This window comes from Helianthus annuus, chromosome 8 (genome assembly GCF_002127325.2).
Source record: "Helianthus annuus cultivar XRQ/B chromosome 8, HanXRQr2.0-SUNRISE, whole genome shotgun sequence".
Taxonomy (NCBI): domain Eukaryota; kingdom Viridiplantae; phylum Streptophyta; class Magnoliopsida; order Asterales; family Asteraceae; genus Helianthus; species Helianthus annuus.
The window spans coordinates 82,446,057-82,468,561 of NC_035440.2; the positions used below are offsets into that span (position 1 = coordinate 82,446,057).

The window sequence follows — 22,505 nt, forward strand, 5'->3', positions numbered from 1 at the left end:
GGGTTAAACCTCACTCTCTTGGCTTGGGGTTTCTTTTTCTCTAGACCCTTTCTAAGAATTGAATTTCTTTTCTCCGGGGTAAGCGGGTTTTCATAATTTGCCTTACGGACAAAGATTCCTTCTTCTAAATTGGTGGGAGATTTGGAGGAAGAGGTTCCCTGTTCTTTAGGTGTACTATCTAATTTGCGGTAGATAGCAGAAATCTTTTGTTTACCCATACTGTAATTTTAACAATTAGTTAGTTAATAAGCATATATTCACAGAATAACAAATAAAATTTTCCTAATTGTTTTTCAATAGGCTTAAATTAATACAGTGAGCTTAATTAGTAAGCTTAAAACAGTGGCTCTGATACCACCTTATTTCTGTCACGGCCCCCGACCCGGGTTGACCCGTTTCAGGAGCCGCGGGACACAAATCCTGCGGTATTTAATTTAGGCGACAGCGGAAGTCTTTTTAAAACAGGATCTTTCAATAATTTAAACTGCTCGTTTTATAACTGAGGGATGAAACCCCATAATTTACAATAATATGATTTCTCCGGGAAATCTTTTATTTTCAAAACATGTTTCTTTTATTTATTTACACTGAGCCACTTTTCTAAGCTGGGAGTGCTTCACGGCACTTCTCTTTCTTTGCTCACAACATATCACCTGAAACATGTTTGAAAAAGGTTTTGTCAGCGGGGAAATACTGAGTGAATCATTCATTTTACTAAAACGACACATTAGTTATAATTCACAGTATTAAGAGCGATTACAATGTTTCTGATTATCAAACCAACTACCCACGGTACTTTACCACTCGACCCACTGGCCCACCTGTCCAGTGGTGTCTGTGATTATGGTCATATCACCCATTGGCTGCCCCAATGTTGAAGATTATCAAGTAATGTATACAAAACCCCACATACCGGCTGTAATATGGTGATTACAAAGACTTAATCCCTGTAATTATAACTTTAAAAATAATTTGGAGTTTTGTAAAACAGTTGATAAAAAGAGAATGACTCACATTGCAGATTTACGAGCAGAGTATAAGCTTTACTGATTAGCCTTTTAACCTAATTTAAATAACAATGCACACACAAACGGGATTAGTAACTAATTCAGCAGTTACGTCAATTCACGAGATTAAACCCTCACAACTATTATCAAGTGCGATACTTAACAATTCAATGGATTCACAACAAATGACAGAGCATAGTCCGAATTCGAACAACACTCAAACATTCAAGTTGAAATCACAATGAATAACAAAGTACAAGCTCAGTTTGAGCAGCACTCGGACAATCGTTGGATAGTTATAATCGATCGGACGTTGAATCGTAATAGCGATCGAGTTATTACCCTGATTGCGGCAGCACCTCGTGATCGTGTGTGTGTTGTGAACTGTTTTGAGTATAACTCGACGTACACAGGGACAATTTACGTCGTTTCAAGTTCTCTGTTCAAGTCCCAAGGTCGGCTATTTATACTATTTTTGGGACTCCCTTACGGACCGTATGCCTGACCCCTTACGGTCTGTAAGCTAAACAGTCTAATTCATAGGCTGCCTAGACTCGGGACTAGCTTTGGTGACTCAAGAATTCGGCCAATCAGAACATAGCTACGTTTTATTTTAGATAATTATCAACTAGGGTTTGCCCCCCTCGAGTTTTAGGGGCCCTAATCCTGATTCTGATCATTCTGAAAATTTTAGGGTTAGTGCAGAATTACTGGGGTGTCTCAATTAGGGTTTTCTTATTGGCTAATTATTGTCCTAGTTATTGATTTTAGTGACAGTTGTTACAGTAAAGTAAGAAAAAGTGAATAAAACTAACTTGGTTGATGGGTTATGATAAAAGATTATAAGTTAGATTATGGGAAAAGCCTAATAATAAAAAAAAACTCTTAACAATTGTGGAGGGGGTAATGTGAAAAACTATTATTAGTTAAGGATTAAAAAGGTTGAAACCAAAAAGCACACACACTGTGTGCGTGATTTGGGTCGACCAGGGCAGGAGAAAACAAGGGTTTACCCTTGTTCTTGTAAGATTCAACATATTAACAAAGGAATTCAAGGCCAATCAGTTGCATGTCATCAAATTCTCGTTTAACACATCATACTCAATAGAGTGGTAAGTTCAATTTTGTGTTTTGACAAATCCTAGGAATAGGGTTTCGCCCAAACCATGAGTTTATGAGAAATTTTGTGTAATTGAAGGTTAAGATAGTAAACTAAGGCAGAAATTATGTTTGATTTCGATGGAATGTTATGATTGTAGCAAAACCCACTTGTTAAGAGGTTAGTATGAATATGATGTTTGAGTAGAAATCATACATATAAGTTTTAGATGTAAACTCTTGTTGAGAATCATAAATGAAAGATAAACTGATGTAGGATGGAAAAATTATGTAAAAAGATTGGTTGTGAATGTTGTGTAAAAATGGATTAGTAGGAATATGCTTTACATGCTTGCACCTTATGCATTGAATATAATGCCCACCAAGTGTTTGATGAAATGCTTAAGAGAATAAATGTGTAAAAATCTGAAAAGTTAGTGATAATATTGTCACTTGAAAATGAGAAATCTATGTAAATGATGAAATGAAAGTGTTGGGCTAAATGAATGAATGCGTTTAATGTAGGCGTGGAAGAAGAAGGCTCAAACACTAAGAAAACGGGAGACTCGCAAGATCGAGGTACGTTAGTGTACACCTTATGTTTTTATTATGTTGTCATATGTTTAATAATCTCTAATGTATTAAATTGTTATGTTGGAACCGTGAATGTTGAGATATCCGATTGTTGAAAGTAAAGTTAGATCCGTCATAAACGGATGTTGAGGAATGATTAAAATACGAAAGTTAACGCATCATATCCGGTACTTTTAGTCGAACCGGGTCTGGGAAGTTATGTATGTAATGGACGAAAGTCTACTCGATCCGTTTTTCTCGGATCGAGGTATGATGTAAGAATGTAATGACTATGATTTGTTCATTATGAACAAATCGAATGAAAGCGATGTAATGATGCTAGTATCCGTTCCTAACGGGGTATGATAAGTAAAGTATGCTTAGACTCTATTTGAGGTAAGCATGTAATGAACCGTTTAACGGTTAGCAAAGTAATTGAATGATGATAATCCGAGAATGAAACGAATGGGTTTATTATCTAGAATTGTTAGTGGCGAAATACTAACTTATTTTATTATGTTGAATGTGGGTAAATCCTCAATTTAGGCGACTTGGCAATTTGGAGCGAGCATATGCACACTTGATGGTTATCAAGCGCTTCCGCTATTACGTATTAATGTTTTGGGTCAAATGCTCGTTTTTTTTATATAACATTGTTAGTGGTTACACTTTTTAACACTTGATGTATAATTCTTAGTCGTGTCTAGATGAACGGGTTGTAGACTTGTTTGTTTTGTTGATGGTTAAAACAGGGATATACTCATCTTATGGACGGGTCATGCCCAAATTTTGTTAAATTAGTGCCCAAATGTTATTGATGTCTTTATGTTTAATTGTGAACAGCTTGGACACTTTTTAAGAAGGTTTATGTTACTAGTGTCCTTTGGTCGTCATTTTGTTAGACGAAAAAGACGGGCTTTCCAAGTTTGTATCAGAGCCTAGGTTTGAGGGATTCGAGCAAGAGTAATAGTGCTTGAACTCAAACCGACGGCTCATGCAAAAGTGTGCTCGCTCCGAGATCGCCAATGAGGTAAAATTTTAAGTTTTTGTTTAATACAAGTATGTATAGTGTGTTTATGATAAATATTTGAGTTAAGTATGTGGAGTAGTAATAATGGGAGTTAAACATTAGGTTATATCTGATCTGGCCCCGCACACAGTTGTGTCGTTAAGTGACACAGCTGTGTAGACCATTAATGCTTGTTGCTGAGATCAGGGTGTGTGGCAAGGCTGACACAGCTGTGTGACATTGTACGCAGATAATCAACACAGCTGTGTCTGAGCAAAATTTCCACAAACTTCATATTTTTCTTGAGTTTCCCGCAACGAATCACCAACAAGCTTTCCAAAACAAGGTTTTTCAGCGTTTCAGCAAAGGAAGGGTCGTCGCCGACGGGCTGTGAGCCGTCGCCGACGCCCTCATGCTTGCCGACGGCCTATCTTTCTGTCTACGGACATTGTGGGTGACGCCCATTTACGAAGCCCGTCGCCGACGGGGAGTGAAGCCGTCGCCGACGGCTAGCAGAAATTAAATACGCTGAAAATTTTGTTTTGCTTTGTTTTTCGTATTTGAGTTCCCAAACTGTTCGAAGACCTATTAAATGTTCGTGTAGGGTCTATATAAGGCCTAGTAAGATATATGTAACCACGTATTAGTGGTTACGATAAAAAGAAATTTATAAAATTCGAAGGTAGCATGTCGAATGATACGAATGAATGATGGAAGTATAAGGGGCAAGTAAAGTTTAAAATGTAAGAGTGTGAATGAAGTAATTACGGACTAATGAACTATGATGTATTGAAAGCTTGTGAATTATAATTTAAGTTCCCATACTTCTCAGAAATGCCCGTTCTATGTTCCTGTCAAGTTATTAGAAGATATAATGAGTTATGTAAAGTTATGTAAATCGTTGGCGATAAAGTAAAATTTATAAAAGTCGAATGTAACGTATGAATGACATGAAATGAATGACGAATGTATAAAGTGGGGTTGGAAACGTATGATGATGAATAATGAAGGAAGTAAATATAGACTAAAGTACTTGGATATGTGAAAGAACCGGAATTGTTAATAAATGAATATAAAAATGATGAGATTAGTGGTGAAAATAATTTGAAGAATGTGAGTTAGATGGAATTCGTATGAAAATTCGGATGAATGCATGCTTTGATAGAATTATGCATTAGGGGCTTGTACCTTATGTATATTTAATGATTTGCTTTAGTATGATTAAGAGGCGAATATGTGCTAAATGTGAATCATACGAACTAATTAGTAAATGATATGTTGAAATTATGTTATATAGTTGCTCCGAATGAAATTTGCTAATTGTAGAATCATTGAGCATTAGCATGTGAAAATACGTGTATGTGAATGTATATGTGTATTGTTTAGAGGATCACGTAAATTGTACATGTCGTACAATACGAGTATGAAATACACAGGATATTGTTATTATGGCCTATCGTATTTAGAGGATTACATGTTCAAAAGTTTAAAGTGTGTAAAGGAGACAGTTGACTTTCTGAAAGTCAACAGTATAGGGATATAATGGGATGGCCAATAGACACAATTGTTTGAGTAAAGAGTTAATGTGTTACGTACTAGATGAATTACGTGTTATGATTGATGATAGTTTAGTTGTATGAATTTGAAATGAGATAACTATTAATGAACGTCTCATTTATACGAAATTCTACTAACGAAAGTCGATTAACGTATGAATAGAAAGAAAGAGAACAGTCGTATGTATGCTCACATAAGCTAATGATATTACGAACATAATGATATGTAAGGATGGGAATCCTGTCAATTTACTTGAGCATGGATGGCAAAAAGGGTTAAGAGGAAGTAATAAAGTAAGCGTGAACATGGACGCTAACGGAAGGTGAATTCACAATCACTTCGAATTTATTTACATGAAGATGTATGCGTGTTTGAATATTTGAAATTAAGTGGAACGTATAAATAAATGAGAACTTGGTAATGTTAATGAAAGGTATGGAAAGGATAATAGTTCAGATGTTAGCTAAAGGCGTTTCGTAAGTATGTTCGAATTGAAAGTAAGAACAACCCGTACTACAATACTTATATACAAAAAGTACTGGGTGGTGGTTGACCTTAAAAGGTTATATTGTAGAAGTCAGTAAATAATAAATTACTTACAAATGCTGGAAGTATTACGTAAGAAATACAACGTGTAAATTAGAATACTCATTAGTAAGAGACATGTTAGAGAACATAGGTGAATTAACACCTAATACGGTGAACAAACAAATGGAAATGGTATGTTAAGGAATGGTCATGTATTGACCGAAGCTCGAGAAAAACACGAGAATCATCTCACTTATGTCCGGTCAAGCTAGCAAAAAGGGGTCTAACGATTCTTAAAAGAACGGATCAATATAAGAAAGAAAGAAAGATAAGAATGAAAAGTATAAGCCTACGATTGAATATAAGACAAACTTAAGAAAGAAGGGTGGGAACACCACTAGAAATAGGATGTAAAGTGTCGCGTCAAGACGCACTACGTGAAATAGGACATGGAATTAAGTGTTAGGACCCAACACTCGAAGTTGAATGTAGAAGATTAATATGAAAACATTTCGTAAGAAATGACATGGTAAATGATACGGCAGAAGAAAGAAAGGTACGAAGGAAAATATTTGAATCTGAGAAGACGAAATAAACAAGTAAGAATAAAAAAAACTAAGAACCAAACTCAAATAAGTCATACGGGTCAAATGGCGATCGCCATTTGAACCCGGTATTTAATGTCCGATTTGTCAAAGTTTATTACTTATAAGTGAGCGTAATGTATGGGCATGCATTGTCACTGTTTGTAAAGTATTAACCGTTGCAAAGTATGAATAACGAGTCAAGGATTTGACCCGCGTCAGGTACGTATAAAAAGATTATACTTTTAATAGGAGCTTAGGGCCCGACTAGAGAATGATGGGTCAGAATAGGATAACTGATACCCATATGTAAGAATGTATTTACAATTAGACTTCCGAAAAGTCAAACGAAGTAAATTAAATCCTTACAATTATGCAAGTATAGGGTACGAACGTGTACCTCGATACGACCACAATAAGTATGGGGGTGTTAGTCTGACCTTGAAAGGTCAAATTGTGAAAGTTGACGAAATAACCAATAAAATGAAAGGATAGTATGTAAGAAATGGAATGTATGATATGTTTTAGCATGCACGTAAGAAAAATTGTGAAAGAAACAATAGGCGAACAAACACCCTGTAGGACGCAATTATGAAAAGTTATGTACTAACTATTTATTTATAGATAAATATGATAGAATTCTTAGTGAGGTGATAGTAATAAAGTTAGTGGAAGGATGCTCACGAGTGGGAGCATATTTCATGAATGAATGAGACCAATTCTGGTACGGAAGGTACATACAAAGAAGCGGATCGATCCGGCACACGGATAACTGACTTATGCGCTGAAGGCGAGGTTAGTAAAATGTTTAGTTCTTGATTAATGATTAATAATCCGTAGATTTATTTGTATGAGTGAACAAAATGAATGGTAGAATAATTATGGTATGGTATACAATAATCGACCTGTAATGGTCAGCGTGAGAAGGTATGAATGTCATTGAGAGGGAGATCTAAAGGCCTTAAATGAAAGTTGAGCTGATTTGGTTAAACGCTCGTATGGTGCTCGTACACAACATACCTAGTTATCATAAGTAGTTCATGCAAGGAGCTAATAATAAAGTGTGCGAAGGATTAAATTTGATGACTAAACTCAAACTTATAATTAGTTCGAGTTACGATAGTAATCGTAGAATGATGCTTTATACTCGTATTAAGTATGAAAAAGTGATTAGGAAGTGGCTAGCTTTGTATTAGTACAACTAAGTCATTAAATGTTTATAGTATACATATAATGTTATGCTAAGTCCTCATATGATCCAGAAAGTAATTAGAAGAGCGTTAGTAATGGGATAATGGGGTTTGCTGATCATGACTACAATAATGGATTATATTGTGCATGATTCGTGTGCGGAATGAAATAAATCGATTTATTTATATTAGTAGATGTATGAATATGTTACGCTTATTTAGAAAGATATAAACAAGCCGTAAGCATAAGCTTGTACGACAAATAGTATGTATTTGGAATAAATTTCAATGAACGAACCGCTAGTGATGATGTATGTTAGGAACTAGCATTATAAAGTGAAAACGACACTAATAAGAGCTCTGGGTCAGATTCTGACTTATATGTGATTATGAAGGTAATTTGTTTGATTTAAGAACGGAGGGACAATGCGTACAAATACGTTTATGCATGAATGAAACTCTTGCCAAGATCCCGAATGCATCTATGTTATATTAAGCAGTGTGAATGAATAGATGAAAAAGTAAGAATAGAAGTGGTCTAGTTGGAACGAGAAAGGTTTCGGGGACGAAACCTCCTTTTAAGGGGGGTAGACTTGTAACACCCCAAAAGCTGGTTAATAGTAAAGTAAGAAAAAGTGAATAAAACTAACTTGGTTGATGGGTTATGATAAAAGATTATAAGTTAGATTATGGGAAATGCCTAATAAAAAAAAAAACTCTTAACAAATGTGGAGGGGGTAATGTGAAAAATTATTATTAATTAAGGATTAAAAAGGTTGAAACCAAAAAGCACACGCTGTGTGCGTGATTTGGGTCGACCAGGGCAGGAGAAAACAAGGGTTTACCCTTGTTCTTGTAAGATTCAACAAATTAACAAAGGAATTCAAGGCCAATCAGTTTCATGTCATCAAATTCTCGTTTAACACATCATACTCAATAGCGTGGTAAGTTCAATTTTGTGTTTTGACGAATCCTAGGAATAGGGTTTCGCCCAAACCATGAGTTTATGAGAAATTTTGTGTAATTGAAGGTTAAGATAGTAAACTAAGGCAGAAATTATGTTTGATTTCGATGGAATGTTATGATTGTAGCAAAACCCACTTGTTAAGAGGTTAGTATGAATAGGATGTTTGAGTAGAAATCATACATATAAGTTTTAGATGTAAAATCTTGTTGAGAATCATAAATGAAAGATAAACTGATGTAGGATGGAAAAATTATGTAAAAAGATTGGTTGTGAATGTTGTGTAAAAATGGATTAGTAGGAATATGCTTTACATGTTTGCACCTTATGCATTGAATATAATGCCCACCAAGTGTTTGATGAAATGCTTAAGAGAATAAATGTGTAAAAATCTGAAAAGTTAGTGATAATATTGTCATTGAAAATGAGAAATCTATGTAAATGATGAAATGAAAGTGTTGGGCTAAATGAATGAATGCGTTTAATGTAGGCGTGAAAGAAGAAGGCTCAAACACTAAGAAAACGGGAGACTCGCAAGATCGAGGTATGTTAGTGTACACCTTATGTTTTTATTATGTTGTCATATGTTTAATAATCTCTAATGTATTAAATTGTTATGTTGGAACCGTGAATGTTGAGATATCCGATTGTTGAAAGTAAAGTTAGATCCGTCATAAACGGATGTTGAGGAATGATTAAAATACGAAAGTTAACGCATCATATCCCGTACTATTAGTCGAACCGGGTATGGGAAGTTGTGTATGTAATGGACGACAGTCTACTCAATCCGTTTTTCTCGGATCGAGGTATGATGTAAGAATGTAATGACTATGATTTGTTCATAATGAACAAATCAAATGAAAGCGATGTAATGATGCTAGTATCCGTTCCTAACGGTGTATGATAAGTAAAGTATGCTTAGACTCTATTTGAGGTAAGCATGTAATGAACCGTTTAACAGTTAGCAAAGTAATTGAATGATGATAATCCGAGAATGAAACGAATGGGTTTATTATCTAGAATTGTTAATGGCGAAATACTAACTTATTTTATTATGTTGAATGTGGGTAAATCCTCAATTTAGGCGACTTGGCAATTTGGAGCGAGCATATGCACACTTGATGGTTATCAAGCGCTTCGGCTATTACGTATTAATGTTTTGGGTCAAATGCTCGTTTTTTTATATAACATTTTTAGTGGTTACACTTTTTAACACTTGATGTATGATTCTTAGTCGTGTCTAGATGAACGGGTTGTAGACTTGTTTGTTTTGTTGATGGTTAAAACAGGGATATACTCGTCTTATGGACGGGTCATGCCCAAATTTTGTTAAATTAGGGCCTAAATGTTATTGATGTCTTTATGTTTAATTGCGAACAGCTTGGACACTTTTTAAGAAGGTTTATGTTACTAGTGTCCTTTGGTCGTCATTTTATTAGACGAAAAAGACGGGCTTTACACATATTCCACACTATAGTCAATTGTCATCGCTTACGCCCCGATTGATTCGTAAGAGTTGACTCCTATAAGTCGCTGACTAGGGTTAAGGATTCGATCGAGGTCAATTTGCTGGTGTTCGTTGCCGGTAGTCAGGTTCGTCTCAATACTGAGGTCAGTAAGGTACTACGCTCATCCTCTTTTCCATCGATCTTGCAGGTTGATTGAGTAATATACGCTATGTTGCTAAAGTGTTGCTGAAGTGATCCCACTTCAGGATATAAGGCGTCAATACGTTAAGTTCCAGAAAATTGAGAAAGGTATAGACCAATCATTTAACGTTCCGACAACTGTCTCAAAGATGTTCGCATTATCACCTTGCATTTCTACACGGTTCGCTAGACGTTCAGTTACGTGTTCAGGTATCACCCAATACCATCGAGATTCGTAAAGGTTCGGAGGGAAGTGAAAGGACCACGTTCAAATAGGAGACAGTCATTTTTATGACCCCTTTGGATCGTTGTGTTTCACATTTGGCAGTATAACTTTCACACTTGTTAGGCCTTGTTGGGACTCACATGCACCCCACATTATTATTATGTGTGCACCCACAATAATAACATGATTTGCATGCTTATCTCAGCTCCTCCTATCATGTTAAATATTTCCTCAGACTCGGGTAGCAAACAAAGAACATCACAAAACATGGGTTACGAATGTATAGGGGAGACGCCACACTATCAATCACATACACAGGCAAGTAACACATGAATTCATATTGTTGTGCTAAACGTGCAATCACATGCAATATCATATGTAAGTGTTCCCTAGATATGCAGTACAATGAGTAAACGAGAGACGAACCTTGCAGTTTGGAGCGAAGTGTCATGGTCGTACTCAGAACTTGTTCGGTTATAGTCTGGTTTTATAAAAACGTTTTAAAACCAAGTACACTATAACCAGTGACTCTGATACCAAACTGTCACACCCCCAAAATACCCTAAGCGGAAACCCCCGCGAGGCGTGTGACGTACCAGGATCTAGCCAACAATCACATTGAACTCATACAAGATTTTAAATAAAGCTTTCATTTAATAAGATAAGGTGTTACAAACAATATTTACAACACGTTGTGTTCAGCGGAAGCATAATACAAAGTTTTATCAAATCCAAGTGTAAGTAACCAACTAGTCTTGATTCAAGTTTCCATGTGTATCGACCCATGACCACTCCAGCATCCTAGACAGCAAGTTCCACATCCACACATACCTATAACCTGCGAGCATGCACACAAGTGGATCAGACAACGCTGGTGAGTTCAGAGTTTTATGAAAACGTTTCGTTACCAAGTGTTTTATCCAGTTTAATGACAATACCGAAAGTAATGTTGATAATAACTCGATACCATACAAGATGGCTCCAGATTATTTTACCCTTTCCCCAATGCCCCTATCAAAGCATTGGGCATGACTGGGTCATTAGTTCACACCCGTCCTCTCAGGTACGGGGTGAGGGTGCCAAACCTAGATAGCGCTACCAACTAATACCCTGTTACCTCTCAGGTAACAAACAAGATGAGACTTAATGGTGATAGGAGTGAGTGTATTATCCAACATCCCAGTTTTACCCAAATGACTTATTCCTCTCAGGAATACGCAATGATTGTCCCACCCACCGGGACGCATGCTCAAGAGGAATGAACTCACCTTAGAATTGCTCGGTATGTTACGTTACATTACCCATTCCAAGTTGGTCAACCAAACCCTACTGTGGTTACCAAAGATGATCAGTTTCGTAATAGATTAAGTCACGTATTTCACACAGGTTGTATTCATCACAAAGATTACTACATAACATGTATCAAGTACTCAGTTTGCATACAGGTTCTTGTCCCATGTACATTACACATAACAGGTGGGTTTGCTACTCTCATAAGTCAAACCAGATTCTCATTCCAAGTAACAAATAAACCTTATAAACACAGGCATCCATCATCATATAAATCATAAACTTTACTGTTGGTTTACACATGAGCAACATGGCGAAGGATCCTCCGGCGAAGATCTGCTCTTCGTCGGAGTTGAGTATGGCGAAGAATCCCTCGGCGAAGAATTATTCTTCGTCGAGGATGATCATGACGAAGTACCCTAAGGTTCGCCGTAAGCCAGTCGACGAAGGATGTGATTCTTCGTCGATCTGGGTTCTTCGTCGGGGTCTTTCTTCGTCGTTCCTTACAGATCGTCGTGATTTTTTGCAAACCCTAATCACCTACACCCTTGTCATCGAAATTACGAGTATTGAAACACACATCAACATCATTATAATCACCAACATTTTAACATCCACAAGATCTATCATTAGCAACCAGTATTCAATCGGATCAAATAGCATACTCATTCCTACATCATGAAATCCTTGGTTTTAACATCTACATCAAGTCACAACATCAGTTTCATATTGTAGCACGCATGATTAGATCACTTATGTTGAACCCATATGAACCCTAACCATCACCTTATGATTAATATTATCTTTACAAGAATCAATTCACATGCTATTATTCAAATCAGATTAGAACAATTCTGTTTCAAGGTATAATCACTATCCATGGTCATGCCACCTACTCGTGAGCATCATAACATACCAAATCATCGAACCTTAATCAACTTAGTCCAATTAGATTTCAATTCAATTCACAAACCAAAATCCTAAATCATTCTATCATGCGATTCATACCCACACTAACAAACAAGTTTACTCCTAGTCAAGAATTATCAACATATGCAAATACAAAAAGTGACAAATATACCAACCTGAGATTTTAGAGTTAACAAGTATGCAAGAACAAGAGGGGTATGGCTTCGTTCAGAGGGTGGAGCGGCTGCCTAGGTGATGGACGATGGGAGGAAGATGAGGACTGCTGCCGATTTGCATGAGGGCTAGGGTTTGCAAATGATTGAGAAAGAGAATATATACACATTCTCATAAATGGCGCATACAAAAGTATTAGTGGGTTGGGCCGAGAAGGAGAACTGGGCCGAAGCCCTTTTTGGCAAAGAGTGCTCGACGAAGAATATACTTCGTCGAGTGATGTTGATGGCGAAGGTCCAAGTTTCGTCGAGTGATGATGAAGATCCTAAACTTCGTGAGGAGAGTTTGACTTTAGTTGTGTAGTTATAAAACATGAGCTAGTATTAGGTTAATTAAAAAAAATAACCATACATAAGAGTACTTCACTTGTTCTTCAATCATGCACAAGTTACAAGTAACGCGTAGAGAAAAGACCTTGGAATCTCGGGTTGTCACAGCACAAGCACATACACAGTTAGGGTTTAGAATGTTTGAAGTGTTCGGATTTTGTTGGTTTGTCGGGTTCTATAACTACAATCCTTCCTACATTATTGAAAATTACTATATCACAAAGATTTGTTGAAAACCCAACTCTCTCTATAGATATGACTGAGATTGAGGGTTACTCTGTTACATACAACAGGTCAAATCACACACTAAAAAGTGTAAACTTATCGTGTGTTGTAGTTTGGAAAGATGACCAAATAGAGATCTGAATCAGGCGTGCATGGTTTAAATCTGAATCAGACTCTCTCCCCCTCCTTTTCTCTCTCTGACAACCCTAGACCCAAACCACCGCAATCCACCACGATTATGTCTCTCCAAGCATCTCTTATTCCTACTCTTTCTCTCTCCTCTCAAAAAACCCTAACTCATCCCTTCATTCATTGCCATCGCCGGCTTGACCCGTGCCCCTACCTGTTGTAAGTTGCGGCTGTGACACGAGGGTTGTTGCATCTGGAATGAAGGAGGAGACTCAACTATCGCTGCACTGTTCTCGTTGTGGTCGACGTATACCAACGGTTCTGCGAAAAAAAAAACATCACCTGTTCATCATTGTTCTTGAAGATGAAGATGAAGAAACGAGGGTTTATTCTCTTTAATCTATTAGAGCGATCTTTGTTTTGAGAACTTGATTCTGATTTAAACAATGCACGACATGTCTGTTAGTGGTTTCTGTAACCAATTGGGAACCACATATTTGCTTCAAGATTTACGTCTGATGTCTAAGTTTGATCACATTTGACTTCATCTACATGTGTTTTGAAATAGGCTTTGTTCTTCGTTTTTTGGATCGTTCTAATAGATTAAAGAGAATAAACCATTTTTTACCCTAAGAATACGGGCCGTATACTATTATACGGCCCGTATACACCATGTGAAAAAAAAATTACCAGATAATTTTTTACCCTGTTAATACGGGCCGTATACTATTACGGCCGTATACAACATGTGAAAAAAATTTACCAGATCGTATACAATGTATACGATGATTGTACACGGGTCGTATAATATTATACGGCCCATATACTATGGGTAAAAAATGCTTTATTCTCTTTAATCTATTAGAACGATCCTTGTTTTGAGAACCCTGATTCGGATTTAAACAATGCAATTATTCCTCTCAATTGAATACATAGACACTTGCTTCATAGGACTCACTTAAATCGTCTCAGAAGTACTGAACAACAGAAATAACAGCTTCGGTTTCATCAACCGGCTTTGAACTAGTCTAGAACACTTGTAATCCTCAACCGGCTTTGAAACCGGACGGAATCTACAAAGAAACTGTTGGAATTTGTGGATTTTGGTTGGTTCAGAAACTTAACAAGAGAAGCAACTAAAAAAGCAGTGAACGGTATTTAACGTACACATGGCATTCAAAGATCCTTGCATTAGACACAATTTGTTGGAATTTGTGGATTTCGGTTGGTTCAGATCTCTATTCGGTCATCTTTCCTCTCAATTGAATAGACAGACACTTGCTTCATAGGACTCACTTGAATCGTCTCGGAAGTACTGAATCAACATGCATGCCTTGAAGTACTGAATCAAGAGAAATAACTGAGAACCTGATTCTGATTTAAACAATGCAGGACATGTCTGTAAAAAAAATACAACTGATTACTCGGTCGAATAAGGACCAATAAGAAACAAATCATTAAAAGTACAACTGTTTACTCGCCATGCTCTTGCACCTTCAACTATGTTGGTTCGGTTTAGTTATTTTCCGACTGTTTCAGTTATGATTCAATAAATAATATCTGATTGAGAAGCACTAAAACGGCTGCGGTTGTCCAATTCCAGATCAGTAATGTAAGGAGAAGCGTTGAGATAACGGACATCCATCGAATACATCTTTCAAACTTTCAAAATTCAAATCAAACTAACACAAAGTATCTCCATATGGTTGGTGTAAAAGCTCACATTTTACTACATTGACCATGTCTTTTGACAAATCATCTGCTTCCTGAATCTGAATCTAAAAGTTAACTAGACCCCTCAAGTTGTGAATCACAACAACTAAGCGTCTGGAGAAGAGTATGTTGATATAGGAGAGTTGATGCAATTTTCCAAGCAATTTAAATGAAGCAATGAAGATTAAATATGCAAACCGCATCCGTTTTGTATGGAAACAGTGGCTATGGGAAATACACACCCGACACATCTTCTGTGATGATTTGAAACATTCCGAATAACTAGCAGAAGAACCTGACACGTCTTCTGCTAGTTACTCTTTTCTTCGATTTCAACAAATCTTTCAAGACCATTCACCTCTTTCAACCTACCAAAACACCGTAAACCCCTTCTTTTAATCTATTAGAACGATCCTTGTTTTGTCACGTACATGCGTTTCATTCTCAAATATCAGCAACCATTTTTCCTTTTCCTTCAATTTCGAGAACATTCTCCCTAACATGAGAAACGAAAGAGATTTCGAGCAGTTGGTCGATGACATGATAGATAAAGATCTTGACACGATCATATCCATTTTCAAGTTTTAGACTAGATAGAAGACGTGTCGGGTTCTTCTGCTAGCGGTTTCTGTAACCAATTGAGAACCACATATTTGCTTCAAGATTTACGTCTGATGTCCAAGTTTGATCACATTTGACTTCATCTACATGTGTTTTGAAATAGTCACAAACGATTGCGGTTTGTATTTCGCATAGCAACCGTTTCCGTAGTAAAAAACGGTTGCGGTTTGCACATTCAATCTTCAATACTTCATTAAAATACCACTAGTAGAAGAACCCGATACGTCTTCATGTTACGGAGAATGTTCTAGAAATTGAAGGAAAAGGAAAAGATTTGTCGAAATCGAAGAAAAGAGTAAAAAAGATGACAACTTATTAAAAGTAGCAATCACCACCAATCATTTCCTGGTCAAATCACACAATATAAAGTTTAAAGTTATCGTGTGTTGTAGTTTGGAAAGATGACCGAATAGAGATCTGAATAACAAACTGTGGAGAACTTGTTTGTATCGGGTTGCAATCACCTCCAATCATTTCCTGGTCAAATCACACAATATAAAGTTTAAAGTTATCGTGTGTTGTAGTTTAGAAAGATGACCGAATAGAGATCTGAATAACAAACTGTGGAGAACTTGTTTGTGTCGGGTTCTTCTGCTAGTTATTCGGAATTTTTCGGATCATCATAGAAGACGTGTCGGGTTCTTCAGCTGGTGGTTTCTGTAACCAATCCATAATCACCCTTGGTAGTTATTCGGAATTGATAAATAAACAACACGAAGATCTCTGCGATTGCTAAGGTTTCCATCAACGGACTGATCGGTAACGTTACTCTATCTATGCTCCGATTTAAGCGGCGTGTTCCGATCAACGTTTATCGACATTGTTAAAGTTGATGAAGAGTTTAGAAACCCTATAATGATTGTGTTTTTACTGGAAAAAACGTGATACTTGAAAAAACACCATTATATACGGCCCGTATACAGTTATACGGCCCGTATACATGTGGTAACATAAAAAACCTCACAAAATAAATCCATTGAGCCGTATACGTTTTACAAATCGTATACAGATGTATACGGCTCGTATAATTATATACGGGCCGTATATAATAAAATCAAAAAACATTCCCTGCGCATTTTCTTATTCAAAAACATTCTACACGTGGCGTATAACTGTATACGGCCAGTATACAATAGGGGGTGTGAAAATAAGATATAGGGGGTGTGAAAATAAGGGGGCCTTAAATAATTAAGGTTGGTTTGTATTAAATTTTATAAAAACTAATTTTGCTACGAAAATGACATATTATATGAATATTTATTGTAAACTTTAATAGAATATATTAATTTACAAGAATTCAATTACATATATTAGTATATTTGTCTAATAATATGTTAATAAAAGATGTATTAATTCCTAATTAAAAAATTAACATCATTTTAATATTAACAAAATGGGAAATTAGGTAATAAGTTAATCAACACGTGAATGGATGCTTGTTATTATGTTTGTACTTTATGGGTTAGTGATATGAGAAATCAATAATGCAAAGCTAATGCTGCTTAGTTAAAGCATTTAATTTATGATTAATAAGTGCATTATTATGTTCATGGAAAAATAATGTATTTAGGACAAATTACACTTTGTAGCTTATAAAATGGTACTGAATTTTACAGCACTTTCACTAATATGACGGATATGTCATCCTTAGCCTTTTTAAAATAATTTTGATATTTTAATATGCAAATCTTCTATAAAAATTATTGTGGAAATAATAAGAAAAACAACCCCTTCATCCTACATATTTCTTGTAATTCAATTTGGGACATAAAAACAATAATTATGAAATGTTAGAATATTATTTTTGTAATTCAATTTGGGACATCAACTCAACAACTCAACATCAATGGATTAAATCTCTTTTGATTATGTAAAATAGACTCTGCAACTCAACATCAATGGATTAAATCTCTTTTGATTATGTATGGTTTTAAGAAACACTATTTTTATCATCAAATGTTTTTAAAGCCTGTCAATTTAAGGCCCAACCCTTGTTTTTTTTTTATATTTAATTAAGAGTAGAGTCACCCTTGTTTTATATAAAACCTCTTCATCTAATCCTATCTTCAACTATTTAAAAAAAGCGTTGCGACGTGAATAACTCTTATGTGATATATGTGAAGTCACAAAAAAAAAAGACCTTATGTGATCTTGTTATTAAATGCATCGAGCAATGAAGAAGATCACAAACCAAGATCAACTATGGCTAAGTTTCAAAAGCTCAAGACGGTGCGAAACATTGCGTGAGAACCAAACGATTTAAGAAGATATAAAGGCTTGAGTTTGATTGACATGAATTAAGGACAAGACATGATTTGATATTTAGATTCTCACCCTTAGAATTATTTTTTCTTTATCTAAAGCTCACTAAACTTTAGTAACTCTTGATTATATGCTAATTCATGACCCACAATTGTTTACACTATTCTTATTCTAAATAAAGTTTACATTATCCTTACATGCGTGCGCACACAATATATATTATGAATTGTTTATGTTTATAGTTTATATATATGAAACAAATTGTTTTAAAAAAAGTTTATGAAAGTTCAGTTATCATTCTATTGAAAAATAAAGTTAGTTCTATCATCCAACATTACAAAAAGCGGCCTTTCACTTTAAACAAAGCATTGAAAGCCAAAAGTTGCTTTACACTACATTTTCTCTCATTTCTTCTTGGCATAATGGAATATATGGACCCCTTTTACACCCTTTGTCCCCGATATACACCATAAACTAATAAAATAAAAACTTCTAGATTTTAAATTCCAAGATATTAGAATAGAACATTTACTTCCTTTTTACCAAATAAGTTTTGGTTACCATGATTTTTTTATCGAGTATAAAAACACATAACTATGAACACTTACATTGGAGTCTTCATCTGCTTATCCATCTTTAAAATGTAAAGAATTCTCCTATTTTATTTCTTCATTGGGATTTCTATTTTTCTCCTCATCTCTAAAACATAGAGAATAAGGGTGCAGGGGCACCCTCGGGAACTCCATTCGGGGACCATTTTTGCCGTGCGGGAAGGTGCCGCCATCCAAGAGGGGAGGCAAATCGGGGAGGGTGTGAGGGGAGTGTTCACCGAAGAAGGAGAGAGGAGATGGTGGGGCCACCCTCATTTTCAACAAATCAATTTTTTTTTTCTTTTTTTTTGAATAAAAAAACAATTCCCCTAAGAGGGGTGCATCCCATACGTTTTTAGACAAGAGAGAAGTGATAGAGGGGAAATGACATGGCAACGTATGATTGGGTTAAAAAAAGTTTCCCCTCACCTCATTAGGGGGGTGCCCCCTTCACCCTAAGGAATAGTATATCTCTATATATTGTACCTTGATTATTTCGCTTTGTATCTCAAGCATTTTTGTTCTCGCTTTAAAGATGGAAGAAAGAGAAATACATAGTAAAAAAAGAATAAATATACAAAGATAGAGAATGAGATAGGAAAGGTTTTAGAATATAAACAAAATTTAAAGATAAATATAAAAAAATAATTTTCTTAGAGATGAAGATAGAGATTCCATTATGAATGCTTTTAAAGGATTCACAATAGAATCTTCGTATATCTTTAACTAAAATACACAATTACCCCCCGAATAGTTCACTTTTTAAAAATGATTATTAATTATTAATTCATCTTCCTTGAAACACTAATATTAACTACAAGATGCTAATGCTTCGTCTCTTAGTGTAACACCTCGTGTCTCGAAAGTCAAAGTCAAAGTCAAGATTGAAGTCAAAGGGAGACAAGATTGCTAATTGCGATCTGTCACTCCTTGCTTAATTCCTGTTTTGACTTCTTTGACTCGTAGTTAGTCTAGTTTATGCTTAACGTTAGTTGTATTATGTGGAGTATTCATTAAGAATCGAGGTTTATTCGATGATTATCGCATATTTGATCGCTTTATAGCTTATCGCAATCGCGCTCGCAACTCGAATTACGCGTTCTGGATACTGTTTTACGTGTGTGTGTGCCTTATGTGTTACTTGTGCATCTTTATTTATGTTATGTTGTGGTGATCAATCGAAACGCAATCGAAACTCAATCGCAATCGAATCGCAAACGCTAAACGCAAGTGAAATAGGATGATTGTATGTTAGATATAATAATTGGGATTAAAAGTAATTTGAATAGAAACTTTATCGCATCGCAACGCTCGCAATCTCAATCGAAACGGCAAAACTCGTCACAACGAACACTCGAACCAAGTGACTGATCGACCAGGCGACCAGCCGATCGACCAGCGGTCCGATCGAGCCACAGCTCGATCGATCAGCTAGTCGACCGGGCTGCCACCCGATCGACCAGCCCCTTTGCACTTTGGGTAACCCTATAAATACCCCCTGTCCACATCAAACTTTCCACTTTTGCTCTCTGACGTCCGACCAGCGCTTCAACCTCACTTTTCCTTCGATTTCTCTCAACTCCAGTAAGATCTCAACCTAAATCTTGTACATCTTTGTTCTACACATGATTCTACACCTTTCTATCTTTTGAATCTTAACTTTTAACCGTGAAATCACTAGATTTGAGGTGTTCTAGGATGATGTCATCATGGTGTTCTTAGGAACTTCATGTTTCGGCCTCAATCCACCAAAAACAACTTAGATCTAACCGATTTCCACATAGACAAATAAACATCTTTCATAGATCTAAACATATTCACGGTGAAAAGGATTGAAAGATGATTTTTCCAACTTTCTTTCAACTCTTTTGCACTCAATGCACTCAAAACCGATTGAATCGGGCGTGTTCTAACCTTCTACCCTTGCTGTTGATGAGTTGGTTCAAGATCCGTATTCTATCCACGAGACTACCGATTCCGGGTTAACCAAGAACAACCGTCTTGAACCGGTGGACTGACTGAACTTGGGTGGTTCCTATTCAATCGGGTCACTAGGGTTTAGGATGGGGTTCTGTAGGTTAGCACGATATCAACACATCTCGATAAAACGACAAACTATCAAAACAACCAAGTGTCAGACGAACGGAACGACCAGGACGGAATGCCGTTGGATCGGACTACCATACGATCAGACTGTCATCCGAATGGGTTGTCACCCGATCGATCTGCACCTTGGCCCCACACTTAACTTTTGTTTTCAAAACCTTGAAGGATGAACATTGAACGAGGGGCTGACCGATCGGACTACCATCCGATCGGACTACCACTTAACCATGTAATGGCCAGACTTCAACACTTAAACAATTTTCAACATGTTCAATACCAACGGATTGTCACCCGAACGAACTACTAACTGATCGAATGACAAACTGCGGTGAACTTGTTCTCACTAAAGTGCCAAGTAATCGGGTTATCGTCCGATCGAACAGCCGTTCGATCGACCGACCTGAAAGATAGAGATACTTCTACGTTTTCAAAATGCTACAACAAAAACTTCAAAAGTCAAGCCATCATACACAAACACATCCTTCCCAAAGGAAGTAACAATCCACTCGAAAGGTCACCCGATCGGATGACTATCCGAGCGGACTGTCACTTGAACGACCAGTTGTCCGATCGGACTACCATCCGATCGAACTGCTGTCCGACCCACTTATACTTTGCATCGTTTCGCGCGTCACTCATCGTTATGCTATCGTTCTGATCAGGCTAACCTTACTCTAGCGCTCCCTTCAATCTATCAATCGCTATGAGTATACTCGATCCCTTTTTGCTTTATGCACTTTTGGGTGTTACATACGTTACTTATTCTAAATCACATTGATTACACTACCCAATACTTTTAACGCTAACCGTTACCGCATGTTATACGTGACTTAATGAATGCTTGTTTGTTATGTTTACAGATGGAATGCTGTCTACCTGCCTATAGTTTGGACTCAGCACCTATTCACTTAGGGGTTGTTTAAGACAATTAGTTACATGGCTCACAGTGATGAGTGTGTATCGCGAACTACCTTGGGCAGTCAACCTGCAGTCATTGGTATCGATAGGTTCATGTCGATAACTAACATGCCTCATTTCACACTGTGTACGTGCCGGTTATGAGTAATCGATTTCGAACTCTATTATATCTATTAAACTTGTATGCTCACCTTTACACTATGTGTGTTGACTTTTACTTTAACGTATGTGACAGGTGCTTAGGATGCTTATTTGCTTACTTTGCTGTGAAATCAAGGCTAGGAAAGACCTAGGTCAATAATAAACAATTGTCTGTAATAAGAATCTGAGTTGTCGGAACAGAACAATTTGACTAGATCTTTTCTGTAATAATTGTATTATCATTTATGACATGGTATGGGACGTGTTGCTTTAAATATTTGGTAAATATAGTTGTTATGGAAATTTCTGGACAATCTGTTTCGCTCAGTGCCGCGCCTCGATGATTCCGCCATCGGTTGGGGTGTGACAGATTGGTATCAGAGCCATAACTATAGGGAATTAGGCAAGACTCGACCTATTCCGGGTCGATGCCTTAGAAACGACCTAGTCTATAGTTAGGTACCCACAGACCGACTTGTGCATATCCAGTATGGGTATTGTACGAGCTTGCTTGCCATCCTCGTTATTCTCTCTTACACTACACTACACTTTAGTATTTAAAAAATGAACAACTGATCAGGTTGAGATTAGGTGTGAAAACCGCAAACTCTCGACTAAATCGCTTGTTCGACCCGCATTTTTATCTACAAACA

The 22,505-nt window shown here is 36.6% G+C and overlaps 1 long non-coding RNA gene across 1 annotated transcript; it reads left to right on the forward strand.

The window, feature by feature from the left end:
- The first annotated feature begins 2,046 nt into the window (after positions 1-2,046).
- LOC110871249 lies at positions 2,047-9,844 on the forward strand. Its single transcript, XR_002553585.1, has 3 exons — positions 2,047-2,119; positions 9,001-9,054; positions 9,595-9,844. It is a non-coding gene; the product is annotated as an uncharacterized LOC110871249 (long non-coding RNA).
- Positions 9,845-22,505: the final 12,661 nt, after the last annotated feature.